Source organism: Myotis daubentonii, chromosome 3 (assembly GCF_963259705.1).
Source record: "Myotis daubentonii chromosome 3, mMyoDau2.1, whole genome shotgun sequence".
In the NCBI taxonomy this organism is placed as follows: Eukaryota; Metazoa; Chordata; class Mammalia; order Chiroptera; family Vespertilionidae; genus Myotis; species Myotis daubentonii.
The window spans coordinates 5,027,171-5,051,789 of NC_081842.1; the positions used below are offsets into that span (position 1 = coordinate 5,027,171).

The 24,619-nt window shown below is 52.0% G+C and overlaps 1 long non-coding RNA gene across 2 annotated transcripts; it reads right to left on the reverse strand.

Annotated features, from left to right (window-relative positions):
• Window positions 1–3,429: 3,429 nt before the first annotated feature.
• On the reverse strand, window positions 3,430–24,422 carry LOC132229881 (uncharacterized). 2 transcript variants are annotated; one of them, XR_009451745.1, is made up of 4 exons: window positions 23,397–24,422; window positions 22,106–22,731; window positions 20,831–20,946; window positions 3,430–6,233 (listed from the first exon to the last, which is right to left on the reverse strand). It is a non-coding gene; the product is annotated as an uncharacterized LOC132229881 (long non-coding RNA). The 2 variants fall into 2 exon arrangements; XR_009451744.1 differs by lacking the exon at window positions 3,430–6,233 and adding an exon at window positions 9,549–10,149.
• Between the last annotated feature and the right edge of the window lie 197 nt (window positions 24,423–24,619).

Sequence of the window (24,619 nt, forward strand, 5' to 3'; positions counted from 1 at the left end):
GCCGTGCTGAGGCAGGAACCCATGGTGCCGCTTTGCTGCAGGCCTTGCTTTCCGCTTTCTAATGGGCATGAACCCCTCTCTCACCAACTTCAGAAGCACATCGGAAACACAGAGTCACATAATTTTCTCGTGCGTCTAAACCAATCAAGTCACTCCCCGGCCCCTCCTCCCAGAAAAACCCACGTGGGAGTCAGCACGCACGGGATTGACCTCACCTGTGAAACCGCGAGGGGCGGAGCAGTAGCGGTTCCAGGCCCCGGCGGGCAGGGCAGCCCTCACGCAACTACTCCACGCACCCCGGCCTCACAGCCTGAGCATGCCGCCCCCGAGCCTGGGGCACAGGCCTACAGGGAGGGGATGGACACTCACCCTCTTAGTCGTTAGTGGCCTGGTAATGTGCGCGCACACACTCACACACACATATATACACACACACGCACACACGCACATACATACACACATGCACACACACACTTATTCTTGACTTTTTGTGAATAAAATGCAGCTCAAGCCTGGGGGTTGGGGGAGAGTCACAGACAGAAAACACCTTTTCTTCTCTCACCGGCACCAGCCGCTACACATTAGCCTCTGGGCCCTGCTTGCGTCTAACCTGTCACCACCCCAGACCCCACCCCACCCAGGCACCAGCTGTGTGGACGATGAGTCCCGGGTTCGGCTGGGGCGCTGCCAGAGGGAGGCGTGTGGCTGCCCCGCACCTGCTCTGAAGGTCCCCACTGTTCAGGGAGAAGGAAGCTCCAAGCCCACCAGCGGGCGAGGAATGTGGGGCATCCCTGGGGCCCGTGCACATGGACTGTTGATGTGCCGCAGGTAGTCACAGGCTGAGGGGAGCCCGGAGTTTCGGCAACAGCTTCCCCGTGGCCTTAGAAAAACCCAAGCAGCAACCACAGCACCAGCGACAACGAAGACTCAGTCCCAGAAGGAGGGCCGTGGCCACCTGGTCAGGCTGAGCTCCAAGCCTCAGAGCTCTGGGGAGACTGACTCTAGTTCCCCCCTCCACCCCCGCCCCACATTGTTTGTCCTGCCCAGGGAGGGAGCTTTCCTCCCACGCCACCCCCACCTCCACCCCCACCCCCACCCCAGGGCACAGCAGGGGGCCTGAACAGCCTGACACAGCCAGCCAGGAGGCCCAGTGAGGGGTTCCTTCCAAATAAGCTTCGAGCTGCCCTCCCCGCTTTTGTTAGAAATGAGAAAACTGCTGGCCCCGATGTGTTTTTTAAGCAGCCATCCACTACGTCATCCGTGCCTATTAATGACCTTCATTAGCCAGCCCTATGTGTAAAGGCCAGGCTTGCAGCATGCTCTAGGTGGGCGGCTTTAATGAGGCCTAATTGCAGGCAGTCACATCCAACTGTGCGCCCCCCCACCGATGAGTAGCGGGGCTTGGAATCCGGCGCATTCCCCAGGCTTGCCATGGGATGACCGTGCGCTCAAACCCAAACATGGCACGTGCATTACTTCTCCGATAACTATGACGGCCGACAGGGCTGGGTATTAGGGTCACTGAGGACACCCCCTAGCAGCCGCATGAGGTGCTCGGAGAGCCGTCAAGTCCACAGGTTTGCCCCCTTCAAGCACGATGCTGGACCCTACTGGCTTGGATTTCCTTTCGGATTTGTAGGTCCAGATGTCTTCATGCCCCAAAGTGCCTTCTGACATGGCCACGTGCCTTTACACTCAAGGAGCACTAACACTGAGGGGGGAAATTAACCTCTGTGCAAAGCCAGCTGCTCCTCATCAGCCCTTCCCTAGAAATCAGCTTTTTATCGCTGACAACACTCACCTATTTGCCCCAGTGAAACTGCATCTGCTCCTCCAGTACCTCCCGCGCTCGGCGTGGCTATTTTTTGCAAATCAGAAACGAGGACGCTGAGCTTGGAAAGATGGCCTGGCCGGCATGAGACCTCGGAGGGCTGCTGGGCTCAGGAGGCACCTGCTTGAGAGGTAACCTGCAAGCCTCCGACTGGTCCTCCTTGTCCTGGAGATCTGGTCTCCTTGGTCCAAGCCATCACGTGGTCACACAGCATCACTCTCCATGGGCGGGGCAACCGGCCCAGCAGCGAATCAGCAGCCACCATAGGAAACACCTGGACTCAGCTCCCTCCACTTGCTCTCCTCCCCCTGCCTGTTGGCAGTGCACGTGGTACGCTCAGCACCCACGAAGGATTTGACGTTTTTTGCAAGAGTCTCTCGTTTTGCCGGGAACACGGGAAGAGCTGATAAAAACTGTCCCGGCCTGCACACTGCTGGATCCGTTGGTTGACATCAAAGAAGCTGCAGGTACGGGTGGAGGGTGTGTCTGAAAACGGTTATGTCTGTGTGCCCTTGCAGTGCCTTTGTCTTAGATAGCACATGACCTGTAGAGATGGGTTTTGCCGGGTAGGATTTCTATGGTTTGGAAACCTGTTCCGTGGGAATATGCCACTGAGGTGCCCCGTGGCCCGATGGAGAGCTGGCCCTGGAGTGTAACCGAGCTGCATGGAACTAAAATCATAACCAAGCCAGCGCCTCCTCATTGGCCTTGCCTTTCACCTGCGTTGAGAGAGGTTCCTTTTGGTCAAGCCGGAGGTTCAGAGCTTGGAAAACTGAGGCCTGCTTACTGTCTGTGGGTAAATGTGATCTTTAGATAAGTAACCACCCAGCACAGTGGACTTGGAGGCGAGGTTAGGGTCACAGGCTTTGAAAGCAGGCACGCCTCCCTTAGCCGCTGTGTGACTTCAGGCCTGTTACTTAACCTCTCTGGGCCTCTGATTTCCACATCTATAAAACTGGACAGTCATGCTTAAACTATTGGGTCATCATGGGGTTTAAATGAACTATTGGCGATAAAGTGCCTTGCCCTTAGTAACTACCAATAGAGGTTACTAGAGTATTTTATTAGAGTATTTCTCCTAAAATTAGAACTATGATAACATTGTATAACAAACCAAACTTACCATGATTCTCAAATATTCTGTAATGAGTTGACCCTTTACAGAAGTAGTGGCACTCAAACCCCTCCACACTGGATGCCAGTCCTGACCACAGGCTGGTGGGTCAGTGTCAACACCGGTCTCATGCACAGGCAGGGACTGAGACCCTCTGAAAACACGGTGCAAAAACGAAGCAAACTAATGACACAGCAAAACTTCCAATCCTGCCCAGGACATGAGGTCTCACACCCTGAGAGAGCATGATTGAGGAACAGCTGGAATTGTTCGCTGGACAGTGAGGCCTGGTGCTGCAGTTACAACCTGAGATTCATTCATGGAAACCAAAACACTTATTGCCATCATTTTAGTTTTATTTTCCAAGATGACGTTCCAGTTGCCACACTTTCCCCCCACAGGGCCTATGAAATCATGTTCCCCATCCTGAATACATTCAGTTTAAATGAGCTTTATTCAGTGTAAAAAAAAAAAATCTCCAAGGAAAGAGTTCCCTGAGTATATAACTTACGGATGTCAGTTCATAGACTAAAGAAGAAATGACTTCACAAATTGTATTCCATCAAAATGAACTCTGGTTAGGCACAAATACGGACAAATACATGCTGGGTAGGGTTACATTTCCTGTGTGCCACCAATGGGTGGGATGGGCAGAGCGGGCAGAGAATTCGGTGGAGTGTGGTTTCAGCCTGGGTTTCTCCTCCTCAGTTGTCCTTCAGAGTCTCACGCATTAGCATTGCTGTGCTCCATAACACCAACCCCGTCTTCCCCACCCACTTCCAATTTGCCCCCGCTCCGTGCTCCACGCCCAGGCAGTGCTTCTGTAAACATCTGGGCCGTGGCTCCCAGCCTCCACGGGTCTCTGTTTGAATGAGTAATCCCATTGCCAGCCTTCTAAGCCAGTTGGCTCCCCCGGCCCACAGCCCTCCAGACCTCCTAGTACGAAAATGACTCACTCGCTCAACCATCACAACAATCACATGAGTCACGTGTTATGCAAAAGCTAAAAGGATGTCTTTTGCGTACACGGAGCTGTACAGTTTACAAATTTCTGGGATTTAACTTTATTGGGGAAGGAGTGGGTTCGAAGCAAATGCCACATATTTTTCAAAGTGGATTGTAGTCAAAGCCCACATCGTGCTACGTCTGTGTGACTCCGTGTCCAGGGGCCCAATGTAAACGCTTGTTGATATAAATAGATGAGCTTTTAAGCAAAGACAGATGTCCCAGACCATCATGTTACGAAAACACATAAAACAGTTAAGTTCAAAGACATCGTGGCTTTCATTTCTTGCCCAGTCGGTGAATCTTGGCCGGGCTGGGGCCGCAGGAGCAGAAGAGGGACCATTTTGTTTCCGGGAAGGAAGGTACGCTGCGCCCTGGGAAGCAGGTGTGTGAACAACACAGTCAAAGAGAGCGCCCACTCCCTGTGTCGTGATACGTCCTTCACGCAAACATTCTCATGGTATTCATCGATTTACTGAAGAGCATTCCAAAACACTCCGGTACTCAGCCTGCCTCCGACTATTTTTCAAGGAGTGCCAAGTGGGAGGCATTGGGAAAGAAGTCACTGGAATCTGGGGGTTGGCCACGCTGACATCAGCGGGAGAAAAAGTTAGGAGCCGGCAGGTTCTGGAGTGAGAGGGGTTCTCAGTGGGAACAGGCCTGCCCCTCATTCTCTTTCAGTGCAAGGACCCGAGACCAGAAAGATGATCAACAAATGTGCATTTCGGGGGGTGGTGGGGGCACCTCAGTGAGATGACCAACAAGACGCCAACCAGGCAGAAGGCCTTTTATAAGCAGAGCGATGGACATTCTTTCGCATGTGAGGCACCAGGAGGCAGTTCACAGACATTCCCTCGCTGAATACAAGAGTAAATATTTTCAACCTCAAAGGGATATAGAGAGGGCACAAGTGCATCACTGACCACACTCCCCTTTAAATGGTAAAAACTCCACCAGACTCTGCCAGCGCCGGCCACCCCTTCCTACCAGGAGGCACGGCGAAGCCCCCGACCCCAGACCAAGCTCTCCCCAGTAGGAGGCTAGAGCCCCTGGAGGGGCCGACTGAGCTGGGTGTGCCGGTGCTGGAGGTGAAACAGGCTGGAGAGCTGGCCTGGGGGTCACCTTTGGCGACTCCCTCCCCACCCACCCAGGGTGTGGCCGGATCCACAGAGAGGAGCCTGGTGCCCTTGGCCATCAGGGCCACAAGGTGTGTCCAGGCATTTAAGAGGTCAGCAAGGTGGCCGTGCTCTGTTTATAAATGACCGTCTGCCTCGTTCTTTCTCTCTTTTTTAAAAAAATATATTTTTATTGATTCCAGAAAGGAAGGGAGAGAGAATGCATGTCACAGGCCTCTTTCCACACCAGCCGATGGGGAGTGACCTCAGACAGTCCCTGCCTGTGGGCCTTAGAGTCACACTATAGACGGGCGATTATACATTTACTATTGTATTTCATCGCCTCAAAACCCTCAGTCTTCACTGATGATGAGAAAACCAGAGAGAATCATTGATGGGCTGCCTCCTGCACGCCCCACACTGGGGATCGAGCCCGCAACCCAGACATGTGCCCTGACCAGGAATGGAACCGTGACCTCCTGGTTCATAGGTCGACGCTCAACCACTGAGCCACGCCGGCCAGGCCTGCCTGGTTCTTTCTTAAACTATTAGAAAAGAAAGTCAAAACAAATCCCCAGTCACAAATCACTTTAGGACGCATGTTATCCTCGTCCCGAAACGGAGCCTTTTTATTCCTAGGAAATTACCACTGGACTGTGCGCACCGGCCGGGCACGTTGGCCGGGGCTGCAGAAGCAGTCTGTGACCGCGTCAATATGATGCCATCACCAGTCAGCTGACCTGAAGGCTTCGTCTCCACGCTGCCAGGCATCTGTGAGTATTGGATGAAATGCCGTATTAACCAAACAGTTGGGTGAAGCCACAGGCGATGGTTGGTCTGTCTAGACACGCTATAGCAGAGCTGGGCAAGGTGAGACATCCCGGCCTCGTGCCCGCTGCCTGGCACATGGGAGGGGTATTTCCCAGCCTCCCTTGCAGTTAGGCTGCCATTTCACTGGGTCCAGACTGAGGGAAAGTGGGCAGAAGGGGTGGGAGCGCCTCCTGGGCTCGTCCATGAAGCTCCTTGCAGGACCCTCGGTGCTCCTGTGCCTCTTCCATCAGGACCCGAGGGTCCTACGTAAAGACGGTGGCTTCAAAGGTGTGAGCCGACGGGATCCCTGAGTTTCCACTTGGGGGAGAGCCCAAGGGGGCTGCCCGGCGGCATCAGCCTGTGGAGGAGGGAAAAGCAGATCTTTATTACAAGGCACTGAGCTTTGGAGATTGTTTATTCGCATTTAGTATCCTGACGATGCATCTAGCCTCTGGGAAGTACAGATAGATACCGCCGAGCAGGGTGCTTCAAGTAACCTGTCTGGGGGCATTTTCCTGAGCAGGTGTATAGTTCATTCAAAATCAGTCCCAAAGGGTGGCACTGGGGAAGAGAAAGAGAAGCAGGATGAAAGAGATGCAGGGATGCTCACCCCAGACCCAATTCCCTTTCGACTCCGAGAGCAAAAGGGAGCTGAAAGGGCTGTTCCGTTCATTCCCTGAATCGAGGCACGGCTGCCTGCTGGAGGGGAGCCTGGAAAATACCCCGGACCCGTGAGCTTCCACCCAGGGCCTCAAAACTCGGGGGCTGGGGGTTCTTTCTGAGTTCCCGTCCAAGCCCACTGGCAGGCCATGCCTGGTCCCCACTCCTTCCTCCCATGCTGCTCGTAGTTCCCACACTGTGGTTTCATTCATTCGGTGCGTTTACTTGGTGACTGACATGGTATGCATTTCTCCTCGCTCTTTGCTCTTTAGGTAAAAGAATGTATTGCTCTTAAATGCATCTGATTCAACCAGCAATGGCCCAGGCTCAGTCTCTGCCTCAACAGGAGAAGGTAGAAACATAAACAAGCTCACAGGAGCTTACATTTACGGTGAGTGAGAAGGGTCGGTGGCACAGGAAGAGGTGGCCTGCAGTCTCCCAGGGGGCCTCCCAGAGGAGTCTGAGAGGCCTTCACAGATGGTGAGAATTTGGAAGAGTCAAGAGAAGGGTTAGGATATTAGGAGAGAATTCTGGAAGCCAGTATGAGTGTGGGGCAGGATGATGAGAAAACCAGTTTCGTTGGGGTGGAAACTTCCACGGGGGAACAGAGAGGAAGAGGGGTCACGAAGAAGAAGAGTGAGACCCAGTCATGGAGAGTGTGGTGGGCGGACGAATAGCCCTTCGTGGGGGTCCAAGTCTGGACCCCAAGCCTGCGAATGTCACCTCACATGGCAACAGGCACTTTGCAGACGTGATTAAGTTAAGGACCTGAGAGGGGGAGATTATTCTGGATTATCCAGGTGGGCCCTAAATACAACCACAAGAATCTTCTGACTCGAAGAAAGCGCTATTGTGATGGAAGTTGAGGTCAGAGAGAGAGGTTTCAAGATGCTATGCATGACACTATGCCTTGAAGACAGAGGAGGGGCCATTATCCGAGGTATGCAGGTGGCCCATTGAACTTGGAAGAGGCCAGGAAACAGATTCTCCACTAGAGACGCCACCAGGAGTGCAGCCCTGCTCACCTTGACAGGAGGACTTCCGACCTCCAGAACTGGCGGAGAATAAGCCTGTGTTCTTTCCAGCCACTACGTGTGTGGTCGTTTGTTAGGGCAGCCACGGGACACTAACACGGAGGCCTGCACCTTGGAGGCTGCTGAGACTTTCGCCTGAAACCGTCCGAGTCTGGGACTCAGAAGGCCTTTGAGCACAGGCATGACGTCACTCATCCCACACGTGTGCACGGCGTGAGCTTCAGGTACGCATCACACCAACAGGTCCTGGCCCGCCCTGGTCCCCGAGCGCCCGGCGTGGAGAACAGTGCCTGCCACTCAGACGAAACCCAGCTCAGTGTTTTCGGGGTGAATGAGCTCGTGGGTAGTAAATACTACAATCTCTCTAGCCCAAGTTTCCATCCCTCTCGCCTGAACTATTTCAGCATCCGCCTCATCGGCCTCTTGGTCCTTGGTCCGCTGCCACGTCCGTGCTCCACAGCAAGCTCTGGCTGTGTCATCTTCCTCCAAATAAAACCCTAATTCCTGCAAATATTTAAACCTCTGTGACGTGGCCTCGGATTACCTTCAGGAGCAGAAACTGTCTACACCCACAGTTTCCTGTCCACGTGGACGTGGCTTCACTCTCAAGCCGCCTTCCACGGCTGGCTGCGCCGCCCCCCTGCTCCTCGACGGCTTTGCTATTCCCAGAAGCCCTTGTCCGGGAAAATAGAAGACACTAACTTTGGTGCTAATTACTGGATCTTCTCAGAAAAAGCCATTGAGATAAACAGCCAAGGATCCCACTAGTCAATAGATAGCATCAAGGGTGGTTTCTTCTCCACGACTTTCCGACTCTTCGGAGAATCTGCCTTAAAGCCTCCCGATGGGCCCTTACCCTGCCCTGTTACACCATGACCCTCCCCACTCCTCAGCGAGCTTCCTCCCCCATTAAAGACCCTCCAAGCCCTCAGAGCTGGAGTAACAGCTCAGCGTGGCCTTACACACCGAAACGCTGCTTGGACTCCGTCTTCTGTTGAGGTTATTTGCAAATAATGGAACAGGAACCCAAAGGGCACTTGCTGGGGGGGGGGGGGGGGGGCTGGTTTGTCTGTTAGGCATCCAGGGCTATGCTTTCAGCTTAGAATGCTGTGGGCGGGGTGTGCAAATGTTTGAAAGCCCAGATGGGGAAGGAAAAGGACGATGTCAAAATTGTTTCGTGAAATGTGCACAAACTATCGCTGTCTCCATTCACTGATGGTTGGAGTCTGAATAGGTGCAAATCCCACTACGTTCGAAAGCAATTTGCGAGCTTGATTTTCTCCATTCACCGGAATTCAGAATCCTCGAGTAGCACAATAGATTAAATTAGCACCTCGTAGCCAACTAATTTTGAAAACAATGTCATTTTTTTAAAAAATCTAGTCTACATTCAAAAAATATTTAAGATGTGATGTGGTGCATTGTAATGTATGTGATGCGGCACGTTGTGGTGCCTCTGGAAGAGGGAGGGTCTCAAACGGGCCTCACAAAGGCCTGTGAGTAACGGGGCAGGACGGATGCCGGTGTGGCGGACAGAGGCCTCCGTGGTTGTTGGTCAGTCACTGCGCACTTACCGTGTGCTGTGGTCGCTCTCATCGTTTTGTAATTGAGGTGAAACCCACATAACCTACAATTAGCCATTTCAAAGCATATGATTCGGCGGCACTTAGCACGTTCACAACGTTGTGTGGCCACACCTCCGTCCAGTTTCCAGTCTTGTTCTCACCCCTGGAAAATTTCCTGTCCCCATCAAACAATAACTCCCCTCACCCCTAGGAGCCACTCATCCGCTTTCTGCCTCTACGGAGTTGCCTCCTGTAGACATTTCATACGAATGGGATCATACAATGTGTGACCTTGTGTGTCTGGCTTCTTTTTTTTAATGAATATTCTCATCACCTCAAAAGAAACCCTGTTCCCATTCGCTATCACGCAGTTCCCCCTCCAGTCCCCCCCCCCCCCGCCCCCAGCCCGCCCTAAGCAACCACTAGTCACCCTTCTGAATCTAGAGGCTTGATATCCTGGGCATTTCCTACAAATGGAATCATACACCAGGTGGTGGCACTTCATTCCCTTCCATGGCCCCGTGAGGGTCTGTGGTGTGGATAGTCTCAATGTGCTTATCCATTCGTCTGCTGACGGGCATTTGGGTTGCTCCCACCTTCTGACTGTGACGAGTGATGGGCTGGGAGCGCTCAGGGACGGTCTCCGTGTGGACAAACACTTTCATTTCTCTCGGGTTCCGCCTAGGAGCGGAGTTGCCGGGCACTGTGGCGCCTCCATGCTTGACTTTTGGAGGAATGACCCTTTCCGTCTTCACGAGAGACAAGTGAGGGGCTGGAAATAGTTCTGATCACGTGCCCACGGTGACCCCGGGAGGAGGCAGAGCCTCTTCTATGATTGCCACACGTTCAGCTGCCTGGGTGATTTCAACCTCCATTCCCAGTTGTTTCTTAACCTGGAAAGTGGTAGGGTACTTCTCAAGTCTTTGTTCACCAGGCATCAGGTTCTGCTCAGTGTCTCAGGCGCGCCTCCGAGATATTGGAGGTTCGGCTCCAGACCACAGCAATAAAGCGAATCCTGTGATAAAGCCAGTAGCCAGTGAATATTTTGGTTCCCCAGTGCACATAAGTGCTATGTTTACACTGTACTGTAGTTTGTCAAGTGCAATGACATTATATCTAAAAGCACAATGTGCATACCTAAGTTAAAAAAAATACTTTCTTCCTAAAAAATGCTAACCATCATCTGAGCCCTCAGCTAGCGAGTGGCAGAGGGTCTCATCTTGAATTTGTAAGAAATTGCAGTATCTGTGAAGCGCAGTAAAGCGAAGTGCAATAGAAGGAGGGCTGCTTGTACTTATAGAACTAAAGAGGCCTTCGGAGGAGCAAGGGGCAGGTCTCGCTGAAAGTGTTTGCTCCCGCCTGACTCTGAGCAAACCTTGCCTCCGATCCTCCCCGCAGCCCTGACAGGGGGCTCAGAACACGAGTTCCCTGTTACAGAGTGAGAAACAGGCCGTGTGCTCAGCAGCTGCTCCCGAGATGACTCCAGCCATCATTCGGTAGGACTAGCCTGAGCTTTGAAAGGTCATGTCCGTTCTATTACACAGCAGAGCGGCAAAAAGAAGAAAGCTAATCCCTTCCATTTCTGCTCACTCTCCGATGTTCACTACATGGTACTAGGTTCCCAAACTCTCATGTTCTACCAGGTTCTCAAATTAGAGAAGGAAACTATCTTATTTTATCCAAAAGCGTCAAATTCCATTATTTTCGGATATGGTATACCCAATCACAGAGCTTCTGTTTCCAACACAGACTGTGCCAACACATTGCGTATGTGGCCTGGTGTACAGAGGGAGATAGATAGGTGATATATATATATATATATATATATATATATATATATATATATATATATATATATATATATATGTATATATATATATAGAGAGAGAGAGAGAGAGAGAGAGAGAGATCCATCGAGCATCAAGGTGGCTACTGACGCTCACAGCATCATTGCCGTATAGGCTATGATTCCCATGTTACAGCTGAGGCCCAGAGAGGGTCAGCACCTAGCCCAAGGTCACACAGCTAGTGAATGGCAGAGCCCAAACCTGACCCATGCCAGGACCGAGCCCACGCGGCCTGGCTGCCTTCAGAATCCCATCCAAAACAGAACGCACACTGGGTCTAGTGCGAGTATTTCCTTCCACTGGGTTGACACTGAGTTGACTCACACACTTGTCAAACTAAAATATCTAGTTGTCAAAAAATAAAAAATGTGCCCTCTTACTGTATTTTTGTTCAAATGTGGCTTCTATTTGGCCAACTATTTCTCTTAAGGTTGGGATCCTAGAATTCAGTTTCTGTAGGTTTCCAATGCCAAGTTGGGCAGCTTAGCTCTGTGAAATTAATTAAACAAGGAGGCCATTGGACGGAGGTGATCCCCCTGCCATGGAGGCCTAGGTCAGAAACCAAAACCCACGCCTGTAAATGCCTCAAGGTTAGGACGTCAGGATGCCAGGGCAACTGATGACAAACAGCCAGCGAGCCCTAGGTCACAGCCAATCACGAACTTCCTTCCGCACTCTCTCTGACAGTCTCTTTCTTCCCGGGCTGCCCAGGGAGCGCTCCTCTCCCCTTCTGCTTGGCACTGCCAAATGCAAATGATTTTTGCTCAAATCCACTCTTAAAAATTGTATACGCCTCAGTTTACCTTTCAATAGGCCCCAAAGCTACTGTTAAAAATTATTAAAGAAGACAATTTAGATGAGACAAACTTCCACAAACCCGTCACGAAGCAGACAGTCTGCACTCAGAGAGCGGCAAAATGGGCGGGAGGCAGGAAGCTTTGGTGGGATTAGGAAGGAAACACAGGATGTAAGCACAGAGCCAGGAATCGGCTTGAGTTTGGGGGTTGGCCGCCTGGAGTCTGTGTGTCTGGTCTAGCACAGCATTCACAGGGACACGGAAGCCATCTGTTCCGATTCGCTGACGTGGCACCCCGGGCAGGAGCAGTTCCATCTTGGGCCTAGGAGTTTAGGTCGACAGTATCAACCGCTGTGTGGGTGTGGCTCAGTGGTTGAGCACTGACCTATGAACCAGAAGGTCACGGTTCTATTCCCAGTCAGGGCACATGCCCGGGCTTCGGGCTCGATCCCCATCAGTGATTCTCATCATTGATGTTTCTAGATCTCTCTTCCTCTCCCTTCCTCTTTGAAATCAATAAAAATATATTTTTAAAAAGTATATCAACAGCTGTGAGTTTAGTGGTCACCCTCGGCCTGAGGCTGGGCGATGGAGGTCCGGGCATGACTACCCTCTCCTCCTGGGAGGGCCAGCTTCTGTGTCTGTGTCTTTTCTTAAGTTTCTCCTGCAATTACTGTCCCCACTGATAAGTCTGAGACCACTGCAAAGCAACCACTAAAAAGAACAGTGTTCTCTATCAAGATGTGGATTTCCTCATAAAAGGTGTGGTTTAATGGCATCGGAATACCTTTTCTTCTTTCTTCTGCATCTGTTCCTGTTTACTGAGCACCCATACCTGCTGAGCGGATTGAGGTAAAGGAGAACTAGGACAACATGCATCCCCGAGGAGCCTGCATTTTCTCCCTCACTCCGTCACACCCCTGGGAAAACAGTGTGTCGACTCGGGTAGAGCTAGGCTGGTCGGATGAATATGACAGATTGAGTAAGGGGTCCAAGTCCTTATGGGACCTGGGAAAACGGACAAAAACTTAGTCAGAATCACAAAAGCAAAGCTTCCCCTCTTGCCCACACCCACGGTACTGGCCCAATACAGAGAGCCCAACATCAGTATGTTAGCTTAGTGAGCGTCACTCATCGTAAGTGATAATAGATGAGTGACAAAGGTGGGTCACTAAGAAGAATGTCAAATTCTTATTCTGAGAGAGAGAAGGGTATTCAAGTGTCATTTCCATAGGAATAAGCCTATGGTTCTTTAAACCGTTTAATGTTAGCAGTCAATAGGCTGTAAAACTATGTACAGATTCTAACTTCTGTCTCTATAGTTTCTCTAGGTTTTAGAGCAAGGACTCTTAAGTTGGCAATAGTATCGAGCCTTGTCATGACACAGTATTAGGCCCAGGGTTTTCCATCCATGCCTATTATAACGTTGCTTTATGGCCAAAATCAATGAAAGAGTTGAAAATTTGAAAGAGAAAACATGAAGATAATTTTTTTGTGTGTTTTATAGAATATAGTACATTACACATCTCCTTCAACTTACTCCAGAGTCTTAAGAAACATGGTAAATATTTAATAATTCAAGTTTGTAATGGCCATAAAAGCTTTGTCCACCCAATTATTTTATGCTATCAAAAATGTCTAAAAATAAGGAACAAGAATCTTAAAATGTTGGTTCTAACTTAAAGCTGTTTGTTAAACGAATAAACGTTAAATTCTCTGGAGTTGGCCTTCTTCTTCCCAAGAGCACCCCATTTCCTCCTCTTACAATGTCCCCGCCCCTTTCCTCCCCAGCAGCCCCTCAGCCTGACCCCCATGTGACTGGTTGCACGTGTTTACATTCTACCAGGAGGGCCACCCTGAGAGATCGGCATATGAATAGTGGACTAGGGTAGTAGTAGTCCTGGCAGGGCTTGGAGATCCCCACCAACCCATGGGCCCCAACAGCGGGTGCAGGGTCTGGGGACTGCCCGACACCGCCTTCCTGGTGTGAAGTCTTTGCTTGCTAGTCCCAGACAGACCCACGGCATGAAGCAAACCATATTGATGTTCCTACTTCATTTCTGTTTGTCTCATTGGCCTTGACTGGGGACAAGTGACTCACTCCCAACTGTCAGGACTTTCTACATCTTGATACCGTCTGGATGACTAAGGCGGGCACCTGGAGCGGTGAAGGCACTGTTTGTTCGGACCACACTCACTCCAAGGGCGTTCTACTCATTTCCCGGAATAGAAACCAAAAACTGCGCATGGCCCCTGGCAGCCATGTCCCTCTGGTCCCCGAGCCAGGGCACTTGGCCCGTTCACACTAGTTGGCTGTGATTAAGCCAACCTGGAGATCAAGGTGTGTCACAGGTACCTGTTCCGAAGGTGGGCTGCTTTCCCAAGCGTGATCGCTGGCTTCGAGCAGCTCATTCATGACCTGCCTTCATTACAGTCGGGACTCAGCTTCATTCACCTTTGTTCCATTCATCAAAGGGAATAGTCAGTGTAATTGTACTGACTCCTGTCGCGGTACAGAAGGCTGCACCTCAAACACACAGGCCTTTCAGAAAGCACAAAGGGGCATTGTGCACACCCGCCCAAGAGATAGACGGACGAGAAACACACCATTCACAGCCGTGCGCTCGGGCCCACGCCACTTCCTTGCGGCTGCGCATGGCCATTGGGCTCGTACCTACTTATTTCAAAGGTGGAGACTTCATGATCAGCATAAGGTAATGCCTGGGTGTTTGCTTTGTGTTTAAAAATCAAGCCACAAATACACATTATTCGGGGCCAGAACCTTGGGCTAAAGTAGGAAGGCGTGACACCTCCGAAACTCACTCTATCCTGCAGGGAGCCTCAGCTGTCTCGTCTGAAATATGAGACTGGATGCATCAGAGCAGTGGTTCTCAAAGTGTGGGCCCGGAACCCTAGGGGTCCCCGAGCCTCTGGCTGGGATCTGGGAAGGACTTTCCTAGGTGGTATTCGCCTCTTTCACGCCTGCCCTCTCACGGGGTACAGTGGGATTCCCAGAAGCTGCGTGACATGCGAGACACAACGGGTTGAATTCGGGGGCAGATAGGAGAACCCGCAGCTTTCTGTTGCGCAGGACATTACGAAGATTTGCAGAAACGTGGACCGGTGCCATGCTGCACGTGAATGTTTTGTTGTTTTAGAACCGAGGGGTTTACTGGAAAAGCAGATAAGGCGACTGTGACAGATGTCGCTATTTGTTCTTCAGCAGGATAGTTCCCATAATGTCTACTATCTTCCGGGCTTGTTATACAAAAGGAGTTAATCATCCAGGCGACTCTCACCCAGAGGGAGCGTCCTGGTGACATACCGGGGGCTTGGCCTGAGTCACTATTTGTTCAATGACTTGTTTGCCAAGGTTATAGGAGATCAGAGCCGTTAGTGAGGGAAGATACTTTGGATAGCAGAACTCCAGGGGTATAAAGATCTGAGAGACCGGAATGATGCACTGAATCTAGCCAAGTTCATTCATTCACTCGCCGAACGCACATTCGTCCACACCTAGAACAGGCCAGATGCTGTTGAAGGTGTTGGGTCGCAGCCATGAACAAGGTGGGCAAAAGTCTACTCTCTCCCAACTGTCAGAACTTTCTCCCTGAGGAATTACCTTATGCTGGTCATGAAGTGCACAGGGGGACACATCTAATCAAAGGCAAATTAACAGGGAAATTTTGTAGGGACCAACGCTAGGAACTACGTTGTCAACATGATGTGACGGGGATGGGGAGGTGGGCCACCTTCTGATCGGGGTTCAGAAAGCCTGCCCTGAGCGGGTGACATTTGTCCTGGGCGAGAAGAAGGAGCAGCCTTGCAGACGGGGAGAGCGTTCCAGGGAAGAGCGAGTGCGAAGGCCCTGAGGCGGGAGTAGAGGCTGGTGCCCTGGAGCTTGAGGAGCGAGGAGAGGAGGATGGGAGAGGAGGTGAGGGCAGGTCTCCCAGGGCATTGAAAGGAGTCGGGATTCCATCTCATGTGGAGTGAGAAGCTTTTAGAGGATTCTGAGGAGACAGGTGGCATCACGGGATTTGTTTTTTTTCAAAGACTCAATTGGCTGCTGAGTGGAGGAGGGGGTACAGGAGGGCGGGGGCAGAGGGGTGCTCGGCAGGAGATTGGTGCTTGGTCAAGGTGAGCAAGATGGTGGCGAGAGTAGAGAAGCAGAGAGCGTGAGATATGCCGTGGGAGTAGAGTCCACAGGGTTTGTTGTTTGGGGTTGGATGGGGTTGGGGGGAGAAGAGAAATCCAGGGCGGCTCCCAGGACCTTGCCATGAGCAGCTGGTCAAGGGTGGTGCGGGTGTCTGAGATAGGAAACGCTTTTCTTCATCAAAAACTCCCTGGTCCAAGCCGCTCCATCACCTCCCTTTACTCCCCCTGCAGTCGCTGGGCCGGCCTCCCCGATGCCACCCTCCTGGCCCCCACAGTCTAGGATGGAGAAGGTCTTGGTCAGCACTAAGGTTCCGCATGGACGCTACACCTGCTAACAGCTGGTTGGAAGGAAACCCCGGTGTGGACCATGCACAGAGGACGGGCAGACCGGGCGTCACTCTGTGGATTGTCCTGAGATGGCAGAACATGGACGTGCTGCTGGGCAGGGAGGGGGTGAGGACAGCAGGCAGGGGAGACCTCTGGAGGGAAGAAATGAGGCCGAGGCAGCAGCTCCATCCAAGAGATCAGAGCGGCGAAGGGGCAGGTTCTGGGGCAGCACAGAGCGGGGACCAGGGGTTCTTGGGGCCCAGCAGTGACATGGGCTGGTCAGGAGGCAGCCCCATCCCCACCACACCGCGGAGCTGGCTGTGGGCGTTCTGGTCCCTGCCCGCAGGGCCACAAGGCCAGCCCCGTTTTCTTACCAACCCAGGAACAGGGGTCGAATCAGATCCCACATCGGGGAACCCCAGAGAAGCAATCTGGAAAAAACCAGAAATGAGGAGGGACAGGCGAACCAAAGATGACCTCTGGTTCCTTCTGGTCCCTTCTGGTCTTCTGACCACTGACCACTTCACACCATTATTAACATGTAATTGATACTCAACGTGGAACCCGTAAGTTCTGATCTTCCCATTGTTATGGTATCTTTCGCATGAATTCTAGATGCCTTCTCGCCCCTAAGATCACACTTAACATTCCAATGTGTAATGAGCATCATAAATGCATGTTCTCCCCCAGGCTGGAGAGTTTGCTACAGCGATTTCATAAATCCCTTTTCCGTGTAGAGAACGCCAAAGATCCATGTCACTGCCTAATTTAACTTTTCACTCTTTACCCGATTTTTAAAATTTACTCACAACTTTCTTACTCGGACTAAGATTCCTCACTTTCTTACAAAGCTTCGTATCTCCTGACTTCCATCTCTGGTGCTCAAACCAACATTTGACGTGTTCGTCCTTCACTCAGCAAAGACTTACGGAGCGCTGCGTGGCTGTGACTGTCCTGAGCCTCGCAGGGCAGCAGACACAATCCCCACCCGCTAGGGCGGAATTCCTGCTGGGGAGGTAGTGATGGATGCTGAGCAGGGATAAGGCCTCAGGAAAGAAATCTCGCTGGGCAGAGGGGAGTGGTTGACCTTCTAGGTCACAGCCAGGGAAGGTCTCAGCAGAGGGGGCTGTGCCTCCAGGTCTGACAGAAGGGAGGCCAGGAGCCCTGGGGCATCTGGCAGGCGCTTCCCAGGATAGGGAACAGCGTGAGGAAGGGCCTCCCTGGTGTCTGGGGACCCAGCGGCCGGTGGCTGGAAGGGGTCCAGGATCCAGGCGACAGGCGCAGACACAGAGATGGAGGGCAGCCAGGTCACGGGTCTGGTAGGGACTTGGGCTTTTCCTCTGAGTCACACTGGGGCCATTGACGGGTTTTTCGCTGATCTGACTGATATTTTAACAGGACCCCTCTGGCTACTCTCCTGAGAAGCGACGTAATGTCTAGAAGTCTTTAGAAATGAGTGTGAGTGTTCTAATTCACACATCACACTGAGCAATCGTTTTTAAAATGCCAAATCATGCCAATTATATCTCAGCAAACTGGATGAATGAATAAATAAGTAAATAAAATGCCAGACCGTTGCTTTTTTGTTCCTAAGCAGGGGGTTTGTGCAGATAAATATCTACTCATTTTTCTATGCAAACACTAACATACAGGGTGACAATAGAGACAGGAAGGCATGACTCACTAGGCACAGTCCAACGTCCTCCTTGCTACCGAGAAACGCCGGCGCTGCCGTGGAGGGCGTGAGGGGACGGGCGTCCCTGGTCTTCGTTCTGTGAGGGCAGCTCGGCGGAACCAGAGGCCTGGTCAGGTGGCGAAGTTTGGTTTGGCATTTAGGGGTACAGAAAGCATGAACTTGGAGCACAGCTCACGAGGGAGGAGACTTATTCAGAGACAAACAGGAGGTGCTGATAGCTCAGTGGGCCTGAAAGACACAGATACCCAAATCCGCAGATGCAAAGAAGTGGGGGAAAGCCTTGCAGCCGCTGGAGAGCCGACCCTCAAAAGTGTGGATGCGACGTGAACAACTCAAAGTCCTAGGGATTCACTCACTCGCCTGCTTAAGTCTGGTGCATTATTTCGCTTTAAAACAGGGGTGGGGACCCTTTTCTCTGCCAAGGGCCATTTGGATATTTGTAACATCTTCCGAGGGCCATACAGAATTATCAGCTTACACATTAGCCTGCTATCAGTGGTCAAACATGTAATGAACTCACCCGTCATGCCTACGCAGGGCCAGGCCAAATGAGTTTGTGGGCCTTATATGGCCTGTAGGCCGGGCATTCCCACCCCTGCTTTAAAATGTTCAGCCCAGTTTTATTCTGTCACCCACAGTGGCACGCAGCTTAAATAACAGTCATCTGTTAGACTGCCTGGCGCGACCCTGAGGACGCTGTGTGCGTGCGTGTGTGTGCATTGTGTGTGTGTACATGTACGTGTGTGTGAAGACTGGTGGCTGAGTGTCCCGTTGGTGTGACAGTAATGAACTCCACGCTCTGCACATTCTTCAGTTCGGGGCCTCTTGGGAACCATGCTGTGATGCAGAAAACACGCACGCGGCCAGCTGTACGGGTCTGACTCACACTTCAGACGCATTGACTATTTAGGGATTATCGATGCTACAGAATGCAACAGGTCCTCTCGCTGGTTTTGTTGTTGGGACTTGCCGTAAGCCTGTCCCCATTCAGTTTAATAACTAACACGGGGGATCTGGGCGGCCCTAGATATTCCAGGGACTGCCTTATAAGGGCAGATCGCTGTCAGGGAGGACTGTGGTCCCCACTGCCAGGAGGGAGCCCCAGGGCCATGGGGAGGACTGATCCTCCTGGGGCCTCAGTTTCCTGAGACCAGTGGTCGGCAAACTCATTGGTCAACAGAGCCAAATATCAACAGTGCAACGATTGAAATTTCTTTGGAGAGCCAAATTTTTTAAACTTAAACTATATAGGTAGGTACATTGCTATTAACTTAATTAGGGTACTCCTAAGGCTTAGGAAGAGCCACACTCAAGGGGCCAAAGAGCCGCGTGTGGCTCGCGAGCCGCAGTTTGCCGACCACGGCCTTAGACAAACAGGAGTTGGTCTCATATATCAACTCTCTAAAGCAGCGGTTCTCAACTTGTGGGTCGGGACCCCTTTGGGGGTTGAACAAGCCTTTCACAGGAGTCGCCTAAGACCTTCGCAAAACACATATATAATTACATATTGTTTTTGTGATTAATCACTATGCTTTAATTATGTTCAATTTGTCACAATGAAAATACATCCTGCATATCAGATATTTACATGACGATTCATAACAGTAGCAACATGACAGTGATGAAGTAGCAACGAGAATAATTTTATGGTTGGGGGTCACCACAACCTGAGGAACTGTATTAAAGGGTCGCGGCGTTAGGAAAGTTGAGAACCACTGCTCTAAAGTGTTCTCCAGTTTTAAAATTCAGTGTTTCACGCCCCCGTCTCTTACCACCAAAGGCCAGAGAATTATAGTGAAGGCAGGCGTGGCCCCTATTGATCTCCCGCTCCCTGCTGTGGCCGAAATCCTGCCTGGGGTCCGCAGGAGAGCCGAGGTCAGGGAGGCTGCCGGATGGCGAAGGGGTTCCCCGCCGTCAGGGGCCTCTTATTCATCACACCCTCGGCCTAATGATACGCTGGGCATTGTTCTCAGTGCTTAAGAAGCATTAACTCACTGCATCCTCAGGGGGTCCTGCCCAAAAGTACTGTTGTTATGCAAATTTGACAGGGAAGGAAACTGAGGCCCAGAGAGGTTCAGCAACTTGCCCCGGGGTTCACCGTCGCAGGGCCAGTGAAAGGCTGAGCTGGGATTCGACCTCGGGACATCGGATCCCACAAGCTGCCCTTCACAGGTTAAGATTAGAGGCTCCATCGTGATGATGCTTTTGTGCCCGCAGGGAGCCGAAGGGACAAATGAGGCTGCAAGCGAGTACAGTGGGACCTTAGGAAAAGGGTTGGACTTCCAGGAGAGTCCCACCTTAGTTCTCTATTCCCGGGAATTTTATTTATTTATTTATTTATTTATTTATTTATTTATTTATTTAATGTATTTTTATTGATTTCAGAGAGGAAGGGAGAGGGAGAGAGAGATAGAAACATCCATGATGAGAGAGAATCATTGATCAGCTGCCTCCTGCATGCCCCCATTGGGGATGGAGCCTACAACCTGGGCATGTGCCCTGACCAGGGATCAAACCGTGACCTCCTGGGTAGAACTGCTTGCTCCTGCCCAGTTTGGGACCACCCTGCTGGGGGGCTGGGAGGCTGCTAGGTGCGCCCAGGTCAGCTGAGGGTTCCTGGTCCCTGTGGCGGCTACAAATGGGCAGTATTAGACCTGTTGTACCTGCACTTGGAGGTGGGAGGTAGAGATGGGGTGAGGGGGGGTTGGGGGTGGTATAAAGCTTTCCTTTATCCGTTCCTTGACCCCCAACAAGTATCAGTGGAATAACTGCTACCTCTAATCCCCACCCAGGGAGGCGGGTGAATGGGCATCGAAGCAGACACCGGTGCAAATATGCATGAATGAAATTCTTTCTACCTCTAAGCCTGCCTCACCTTTGTCTTCTCAGCAGGTGACACTGTTTGCTGAGTGAATACATCAGACCGCCCAGACCAGGACGTCTGTTTAGCTTGCATGGGAAACCACCTCCAACTGTATGTTGACGATTGAGCTGGGTTTCAACGGAAACAGACATGTTTCTAAGGAAACGTTTTTACTGATTTTTTAAGGGATGACTTGGAAAGCTAGTCATTTTTAATAATTACGTCTGGACTTTAAAGAGCTCTTTATCTGCAATTTACTCCCTAGACATTTGGCCTTTAGCGCGCACGCGCCCCCCCTGCAGTCTCCCTTCCCCCGCCCCTGGGGGCTTCTCTCTAAGGGAAAAGAGGCCGCTCTGCGCTCAGCGGACACGGTGCCTCTGATCATGTCAGCCCAGGTGACTTCTGACTGTTAATTTCCTCCTAACACCTTCGACTTTTGATCTTGAAGCACAAGGGCCGGACTTTTATTGGGTTTGATTTACTGTGAAGCTCGGTAAATTAAGCCATAATAGTCAATGAGTAATCGCAGGCTTCAGCCGGGCCCAGGTCTTAGTGCAGCTGAGTAACTAGGAAACCAACTAATAACAGAGAGGTAAGAAATGTTAGGAAGCCTGCTAGCCTCCAGAACTAGGATAAGCCATTTTACTATGACCATGCGACCGCCCAGGCACAGAGCAGGATTGGCCACAGTGTAGGGCCCAGGAAAGGGTGCTGGCTGGATGAGGGACTCAGGGTGTGGCCTGTGTGGGAGTCAAGGGTCCAGGTGGTGTGACCTGGGCTCCCTCCCCTGCCTCCTGTCCCTCTCGGTTCGGCCATGTGTGCTCTGGCCTCATCATTTTCAATAGGGTTTCACACACTCACCACTGAGAGGTTAGGGATGAGTGTGTGTGTGTGTGTGTGTGTGTGTGTGTGTATTTTTTTAATTAATCATCACCCAAAGATATTTTCCCATTGATTTGTAGAGTGGAAGGGAGGGGAGAGACAGAGAGAAACATCCATGTGAGAGAGACACATCAATTGGTTGCCTCCTACACATGCCCCAACCAGGGCTGAGGATCAGGCCTGCAACAAAGGTATGTGCCCTCGACCAGAATCAAACCTGGGACCCTTCAGTCCGCAGGCAGATGCTCTATCCACTGAGCCAAACGGACTAGGATATATATATATTCCCCAAAGGGTCTCTTTCATAAGATGCTCCCAGAGGAGAGCGTGGAAAAAGAAACGTAATAGCTAGATCGTTTTGAGCCTCTCTACCGTGTGCTCAACACTGATACATTCTTGACCTACTTGGTTCTGTGTCCAGTGTCCATTCCAGCCTGATGATGTAGGTTCCAGAATCATCTTTTCTTCCCTCGCAGGCGGCGCCGATGGCACTGGGTCTTAGACCCATAGGGTCAGACTGGACTTGGGTTCAGCAACCTCGGTACTTGGGTTCTGTCTGGGAAAGAATTCAGAGCCAAGACTCAACTAGAAGAGAATATTTATTTCTAAAGTCACAGAGGCAGAGGAAGTCATTCGTAGAAGAGACGGGCTGAGGAAAGGAGTCAGGAGTTAAAGGAAGAGCCCTGGGAGCTTGGGAGTGAGGAAGGTAATGATAATGGTAACAAGCCTGGGGGGTGGGGGTGGGGGGGAGCGTGAATGGGGAGGGAACAGGAAAAGGGAAAGGTTCTGGCAGCTCCCAGGAGGGAGAGCAAGCGCACTGGGTCCTCAGTCCTAGGGCTTTAAGGGTGGAGATCTGAGGGAGATCCCAGGAGCTCCTAATGGAAGGGATATTCAGCAACTTTCCAGGTGTGTCCTTTCAGAGCTGATTGACCTCGGCTGGCACCAGGGCAGGGGGTCCTTCCTCAATGCAGCTGGTCCTGAGGCAGCCATGGGGTCGCTGGTCTGGTTTTGCTGCTTTTCTGGGCCTGGAGCTGACATACAACCGAGGCCGAGATGTTATCTTTAGGGAGGAAAGGTCAGGGGTCCAAACTGCATGACTATCCCTATGCTAGGGGAGGAAAGGTCACCCTGGGGGTGAGGTCCCACCCTTTGCTGGGCACCCAGGGCTTTTCGCCCTGGTGACCCACTGTCCCCGGCCCTGCCCTTGCTCTGCTCCTGTCTGTCTGACTGCCTAGCACACGTCTACGGAGGAGAGGAGCCCAAGGTTTAACCACTTAGAGCAGAGGAAAATTGCTTGTCAGGAAGGGATTGCCCGGAAGTCGCCACGCTCCTTTCTTTTGACGTCTTTCTGCTCAGATATGTTGGAAATGGCCCAGGGGGAGCAAAGTGCCCCCCTTGCCCCCCCCCCCACCCGTCTGCACCAGAGCCTCAAGGAGAAACCGTGCCTTCCCAAAGTCCCTGGACCTCAGTGACTCAGCCCTGAGCAGGTGGACAGGCAGTCTCATTAGGCAACTGAACTTGACCCCATGGTTGGGTGACACTACCCAGCTTCTCAGACACTACTAAGGGCTGTGTGAGGAGCCTGGAGTGGGGGGTCCCCCCATTAGCTAAAACCGCAGCCCAGAGGAGTCAGTATTTTCTGCTACCCTTACAAAATAAAAAGTAGCATACTCTCCGTGTCTCCATGGTAACTCACGGTGGATCTGTATTCCATTTGTGAAACTCTGCTTGACCTATCATCTGTGGTTGCTGATGGGGCCTGAATATACACTGAGAAGCCACCGGGATGAATTCAGTATCCCCTCTGCACCTGGTTGTTTCAGCCGTGTAGACCCTGTCGCTGGCCCATGCAGTGATGATACCTGGAGACCCTCAGGTACCTGGAAACGTTAAGGCACCGGTAGTATCTCAATTATCCCAATAACTCCGGATGTAGGGTTGCCATGGAAACCGGGAACCTTGGTAACAGAGAAGTGAAGCCGTTCCTCTCCCTTCACAGCACTGGGTCCCTGAGATGCATCGATGTTAAGTCCCATGGCCTAGCCTAGGCTGGGCTGTTTTATTTTATATCCAGCTAATTGCCCTTCAACATATTGAGAATCTTGACATGAATTTGCATAGGAAATGCACACATTTCTAGCCACCGACTCAAGTATTTTCTGCTAAAAATGGGAACTGATGGTTTTGACCATGAGCGGGAGTTGTACGTCTTACGACCGGGCAAGTTATTTACGCCCCCCCCCCCCTTCACCCTCCCTGTTTAAGTGGGAACAATGGCGCAGCGGAGAACTGCCCTGCGCATTAGCCCAGAGACGCTCACGTTGGTCACGATTAAGGCGCCGCTCGCCTCTAGGGGGCGCCGCTGGCACGGAGGCGACCGGGCTTCCGGGAGCCGGGCGGACTCAGCGACCCAGCCAAGGGTCCGCTCATCATGTCATTTAGAGTCTTTTCAGGATAAGAATGATCAGAAACAAAAAGTCTACTTAGAGGCCCGAGAATGGGGCCCTTTATTAACCAAGTCCTGCGGCCGTTCGGTCCGCTGGCCCCGGCCGAATGGGAGCGGCGCGTTTGATGTCAAATCCTCGGGCCAAGGGGAGGAAGCCCAGGGGAGACTCTGCGCCCCGCTCCCGGGCGCACCACCCGGCTCAGCGCAGCGGGGACAGCGCCCGGCGACAGCGGGTGCCGGCGAGGTCCCGCCAGACACCCCGACTCCGTCCTACCCCACCCCCGCCCCCCTCCCCTCCCTCCCCTCTCCTCTTTCTCCGCCCCTCGGCCCCTCCCTCCCCTCTCTTTGCCCCTCCTCCCCTCCCCCTGTCCCTCCTCCTCCCCGCTGGATCCTGAAGAGCTGGCCGCGAAGGGGCCGGGCCGGTTACTTCCTCCAGCGGCGGTGCGGGTCGCGGTGTAGCCCAGCCCCGAGCG